Here is a 6,948-nt window from a genome sequence, read left to right on the forward strand (position 1 = left end):
CGGTGCGTGGAGCTGCGGGGGCGGCGAGCGGCTGGTGCGGGAGGTCATGGCGGCGGGCGGATCTGGCGTGGCGGCAGGTGCGACGAGGCAGGGCGTCGGTGGCTGGCTCCGGTGGCCTGGGCCGGCTCCTGGCCTGGCGCTGAGGTGGTGCGGGTCGCGGGCGACATGGATCTGTGGGCGGCCGCCCCTGCCCTGGCTTCGGGCGGGTGGGGGTGACGGCGCAGTGGTGGTGGCTGGCGGGGCGTGTTGGTCGAGTTTGCGTCAGATCCTCCCTGGTCTGGCGCTCGGACGTCGACGGACGGCGCGAGGAGGCATCTCCGGTGAGCTTCCATGGCTGTAGCTGCGGGTTGATTTGGTCTCCCTCGTCGGCGTGCTCGCGGTTGCCGATGGCCTCGCGGAGATGTGTGTCAGCTACCATGGTGGGGCGACATGGGGGTCCTCCTTCTCCCCCTTTCCCCGTGTTCGGTGGGGAGCTTGGTTGGAGGGATGGGTGGCCTCGATGCGGTCGCGCCACCTGTCGCCGGCACGATTTGCCGGTCCGGATTCGTCCGCTCCCCTTTCTCCCCCTTTCCTCAGCCGTGGGCGGGTTGGCACAGGTTTACCAGCGGAGCGTCGGCGGGTGGTTCCGTCGGTCGAGGGCCATCGGTTGGTCCAAAGTTGGGGCCTTTGTGTTGGTCTTGGGGTTGTCTGGTTGCAGGGCGGCGGCTCTGGCGGCGGGAGGCGCGACGTTCGTGGGCGGAGCGTGCGTCTCAGGTGCGGGCAGGCAAACATGGCCGCGTGGGTGGCGTGGTTGCGGGCGGATGACGGAGTTCAGGTTCATCGGTGGGGTGTGAGTGCCGGAGTACACCACTTGTCCAGTCCTTTGACTGGCCGACGGTGGCGGTGGCTGTTGCCGCCGTACCCTTCCTGAAGGCTCCGTCGCGGCATTCACACTCTTGTCGTCTTGCTCCGGGTGAAAACGTGATCTCCGATAGCGGGCGGTGGCGGCTACCCATGGTCGTATCCTTCTTGGAGGCACCGCTTTGGAGGCCTGGTTCGTTTTGGTCCGGTTCACCTCTCTATTGGTTGTCGGTGGGGTGGTGTGTCGGTGGCTCGGTGCCTGGCACCTTTGTATCTTGCCTTGGGTGTGTGCGGTGTGTGCGTTGTTCAGTATCTCGGATGTACTCGGTGATGTTTGCTTTATAATATAAAGCAGGGGAAACCCTTTTTTGGCAATAGATCAGTGTAGACCGAGACTCCGCAGACATAACATCGCGGCAGCCTTGTCACGCACCTCGTAGGTTGTAGACTACTCTATCTCACGTCGGCAAACAATTTCGGTCAGAACAAGTCCTTCCCGCTAAACAAACCCAACGGTCAGTGGGTAAAACAAGATTAAAAATAGAGAGCCTCTGGCATGTAGCCTGTGACCTGTCGCTGGGCGCCACGCACGCGCCTCTTGGGGCTGAGCGCGTAGCCACATCGACCACCTCTAAGAAACAACGATAACAACGATACCAGTACTTCAAAAATGGGAATGGGATCTCAACCTAGAAACACGGCTTTCTAAATGGGAATGCGAAGACAACTGTTGGCTTACTGTGGTCATACGTGATATAGCAGGTATGTAACGCAGACGAGATTCTGTCTTCATTTTGTATTTAGGAGCTCTTTTACGGTGATTGGCGAGTTACAATATGTAATTTCATGTAACTTCCCCTTTGATTATTTCCCACCATTGATTTGAACATGTTAATTAAAAATATTATGTTTAATCAATAAGGGCATTATGGTCCTGTTTTTTTAGTAACTTTGTCAATTTGCTCTGTAAATCCTTCGCATCTCGTCCAACCCATCTCGCGAGAGGAAGGCACCGCCGCGAGGACCTGGGAGACGGCGCCGCCGCCGCGAGGTCCTGGAGGCAAACCCCCTGGGCTTGGTCGTAGTGGCCGCTCCCCCACGGCCCCGCGGACGCCGCCGCGAGGTCCTGAGGGGACGGCGCTGTCGCAAGGTGCTGGAGGCGATCCCTCGGCTGCGCTTGGTCGTCGTGGCCGCTCAACGGAGCAAGGTACTTCGCCCCCGCCCCCATCTCTTTCTTCCCTCCTTCCCTGGCGGTAATCTGAATTCCCTAGATAAAATAATCTGGATCTCTGTCAGTACTAGTTTGGCAATGTAAACAAATGACCAAATGTGTTTAGACAGTACGTAGATTATAACTTTTGCCTATTTCTTGGTCTGAAACAAAACAATCTACCTAGTTATGCATTCATCTAGGGAATTCAGTGCTAGGTCGTTCAGTGATGCCAACAGCAGAGAAAATGAACAGCAAGTTTTGAGTTGTGGGTGGGATGTAGCAGTACAGCTAGCTTTATGGTTGGCTAAAACAATTCTTCAAAATTTTTTAAAAAAAACACATGCATGTAACATGCTATCTGAATCATCATTGTGGAAAGGGGGTGATCTTTTCTTGTAAGTATACTTAACTGAAGTGAGTCTGATGACCTGGGGGGTGATCGCCATGACCATCACAGCAGATACTAACTAGTTAAGACAAAAAGGTGGATAATTACACCGACCAGTTCAACATATGTTGCACATGCATGCCTTAATTTCTCACGCTTCCCCCCTTTGGAAATTTATGTGCAAAGAGTCTTGTCTGCTGTCTGAAACCATAGGTGGAAATTTCAGATGATTTATGGAACATTCAGCTTCAGAATGTGACTTGTTTCAATGAAACATCAATGCCCGATTGCATGCTACTACTCCCTCTGTTCATTCTAGAACGTCTTACATTAGTGAACAGAGGGAGTACATAGCAAGACACCTGCAATAACTTGACTGTTATTGATTTTCTTAGTGGCATATTTTTTCTTGTTAGAACAAAAATGGGTATTGGGTTGAGCTTTTCTCAATAATTTTCTTAGTTTTTCATGAGTTCACTATTATGTGATTCATTGCCTTTTCTACATGATTTTAGTTGTTTGACCGAGGCCTATTTTGGGAAACCACTTGCTTTGATGTTATACTTTACTGTCAACACGATTGAAATCCAACACAAGAGAGTTCATTTTTCATCTGCCACATGATCGACACCAATTGTTTATTTGTATGTTATACTCCCTTCGTCCCAAAATTCTTGTCTTAGATTTGTCTAAATGCGGATGTATCAAGTCACATTTTAGTATTAGATACATCCGTATCTTGATAAATTTAAGACACGAATTTTGGAATGGAGGGAGTATGCAGGAAGACATGGCCGATCAATCCTAACTATCCTATGTCCTTTCCAGGTGACGACAGTGTTCTCTGAATTGTGATCTCTCTCCGCATTGCTCTCATATCATCTCCATGGATGAAAAAGGGTGTATAGTGCCATCATTGTTCATTGCTTCCGTATGTGAGATTGTTGGATTATTTGTGTTGCATCTTTCACCTGCCAGTCAATTTTTTTGTATTTTTTTTCCAACCATCAAGGCTCAACAACATCATGTTGTGAATGTGGCAGCGAACTCCTCAAACACTACCACCGTCGATGTATTTTGCTTTAACATCAAACGGTAGCATAATGTGCCGAGAACTCCTCAAACACTACCGCCGTCCAAATGACCCACAAGTACCGGTAGTCTAGGTCGAGACGGCTCGTAACGGAAGTTGCGTGATAGGAGTACAGTACTGCTAGTAGTGGGACCGCCCACCTGGGCGCCATGTGAATCTAGTTCTGGGTTCAGACTACCCGTAGTTGGTGGTACTAGTAGAATTAGCATGGTGGTAGTGATGTGTCCGCGTGATCATACTCGTCGTCAGGGGGGGGGGGGCTATGACTGATCTTAGTCGTCCAAACCCACAATGATCATAAGACGAACCATACTACTAGTACAAGTGTCACAAGTCGTAGCGGTGATTCATTGACAATCCTGTTCGGACCTCCCTGTCCTGCTGCCGCTTGAGCTTCGCGAGTCGAGCCGCCTCCGCCGCTCGGACTGCTCAATGGCAATCTAGAGCGCCTTGGCATTCTTCTGCCGGAGACGCCGTGCGTCCGTCTCCGTGGTCGTAAGCGACCGATAGTAGACCCATTCGAGGAGCCGCTCGTCCTCGTCGGGCTCCGCCCCCCTTCTCGCCATTTTCTGCCTCTGATTCCGGCGTGCGCGTCCGGGCCTGCTGGGCGGACACAAGCACCCACCACTGCCCACATGGGGGAGCAGCAGCCGGCGGGGGCAGGGGACGGCGTAGGGGAGGCGCGGATTGGGCTGGCCGACTGTCGAAGTTGCGCATGGGCCGGGAGGGGCCAGCGCCGACGTCCGAGCTGCGTCAGTGGGGAAGCTGCATGTGCGGCGAGGCTACAGATCCTGAGTTGCCCCTTGTCTCCACCTTGGACCGCTCCAAAACTATGCGAAGGGCAATAAGCTCATAGTCCGGATCCAGTCGAAGGCTGCCGGAGCTCGACATTGCACGGGATCCGATCGGAAACGGTGCGGGGAGAGGAGAGGACGGAGCGAGAGAAGAGAGTAAGTGAGTTAGGTTTCCAGAGTGATGAGCCGGATGGGGTTTTTTATGGGACAGCCGTCGGGTCGGTGGTGGGCCGGACTTGTCAGGCAGACCCGCCCGGGCATGCCCGGGCCACCCCATATCCACTCCATTTTTGGGCTTGATATGAGGGGTGCCGATCAGCCCGAGCGTTTGAGGCGTCCGTATAGATCAAAAAAATCGTGATCGGTCAGTGACCGGGCAGGTAGCCCAGGCGTTTGAGGCCGATTTAGGGCGCCCGGCTCTAAACTCTCTTATAAGCATCACAATGCTAGTGCTTCGCTGGTCCATATAAAATGCTTGGGACACACGTTGAATTAGATGATTGGAAATGATTCAATACCATGCATGCTGTTATAGATTTGGAATAGAAACCAAAGAATTTGGAGGAGCACAAAAAGCTGATTAACGAGAGTTAAACCTGGCGTAATTTGTGGGGTGGTTGCCAGGAAACAAACTGCATGCAAACTGCCTACCAGGCCCTCGTTGTATTATCCCATTGTACGCATTCAATTAACGAACGGAAGGAGCTAATATCGCGCGGCCTTAAACATCAGATCCAATGTCAATCTTGCTTTCTATCCTACGGGATAGCTGATGCCTAGTGCCCTAATGACAGATTTACCGTTTCACAAACTAACTGGTCCCACCTCAATTTTGTAACGGTCCCACCATTACATGCAATTTCTTGTAATTTCAATTTCGTAACTCCTCGTAACTCCTACTTTCCCACCATCGGATCAGAGTGGATGGATGGCTCCTAAAATCGCCAATCACCGTAAAAGTTGTATTTAGCTAAACAGTACTGCTCCTCCTTCTCATAGTATGTTGTTACCGGTCGGGACTTGGTTTGCTTCTTTTAATAACGTCCCGACGTGTTTTGTGTTTAGTTTTAAAAATCTCAAGCATCAAAGTTATTAATCCATCCAAATCAACGGTGGAAATATAACAAATTTTGCCTCTTATAATCTCTACCTCTACTACTTCAAAGGAAAAAACATAAGGTCCCATCTTACGCCAATTTTTCTTCACACCACCATTTTTTTTCAAGGTCACACCACCTCTTTGTCCATCATCCCACCCTACACCGTTTTGTCCGGTTTTCAATCTCATCAAACAAATCATTGATAATCCAATAAAACCAGAGCAATATATAATATTGCAATAAACTCACTGTCTGTACAAAATAAGATTATGTTTTCGTTATGAAGCATAGATTTGTTGTCATTTCTAAAACTAACAAAATAAATAGATAGATACCAGTGTAAGCCCCCTGTAACTGACTACCGCGTGTCTATACTTACACATAAGTTTGCATGGTTAATCTATACCCGACCACTGCCTTCAACAAGGAAAGACTATTGATGTTCCGATGGAGCATTCGTCACTGGCAAAACATAAAGCTTAACCACTGGATGATCGATGAATCTACATGTGTTCAAGGGAGACATGGTAAAGAATGAGTTCTCCGTGGTGAAGGGCATAGGTAGTCGGGTCCTCTTCAGAGTATGTATAATAAGGTAATGTAAACAGGCTGTAAGAGCTTAAAATTTAATTTATCGCTGAGTTGGTGTAAGATGGACCAGGTATTAGTAAAGTGGTACATTCTTTTTGACTAGATAATGTTGGGTTCTACGGTAAGGTGCGTCGATTGTAAATTAAAATTTCCTACGCACAGAACATCCAGAAACATGCTACGGGAGATGGATCACAGATCGGTACCACTAGACGCGCCGCGCCGTGCAGCGGAAGAAGAGTTAGGGCAGCGCGTTCGCGTTTTCGTCTCCTCCTTGTCCGATCTCCCTCAAACAGCCGGTCGTCCGATCCCACGTACAAGTTCACCGGAGCGGCGCAGGTGCACCGCCTCTAACGGTATCCGTGCGTGCAGGAGGAACACCGTGCCGTGGACTGCTAGGTCCGATCACACAGTCGGCGGCGAGTGGAGGTGTCTATTCACAACACATGCAAACCCTAGTGACAGTGCCGAAGCGATCAACCGCATGAGTGTGCCGCACCTCCACTTTATATAGGCGTCCGTCGCGGGCTCAACACTTGGGCCTCGCACGGACCCTAAAGCCCACAAGTCTACTCGGCCACAATCCGAATACAGCTCGGATCACATCCGACCAGTGTCGTCGTATCCGACCTCGTAGGTTCCTTCCCTTAAGCGCGCGACCCCTTAGGTTCAAGCCGGCTTGGTCGCAGTTCGGATCACCTCCGAACTGCACGGTTGGTAGCGGCCTCTAGCAAGGCATGCTGAACACCAATCAGACTATGAAGCTGGTTAGGCGAACCTGTACATCATGTCACACTTCTGTTCCCTTTACCACACGATATATATTGTCGGGCTCAAGGCGAGTCTGTCATCCTTGTGCTAGCCCGACCTCTTTCTCATTCCAGTGATGCCGACCACTATCCGGATTATCTCATAATCCTTGTCGCATG

This window comes from Triticum dicoccoides, chromosome 7B (genome assembly GCF_002162155.2).
Source record: "Triticum dicoccoides isolate Atlit2015 ecotype Zavitan chromosome 7B, WEW_v2.0, whole genome shotgun sequence".
NCBI classification, from domain to species: Eukaryota; Viridiplantae; Streptophyta; class Magnoliopsida; order Poales; family Poaceae; genus Triticum; species Triticum dicoccoides.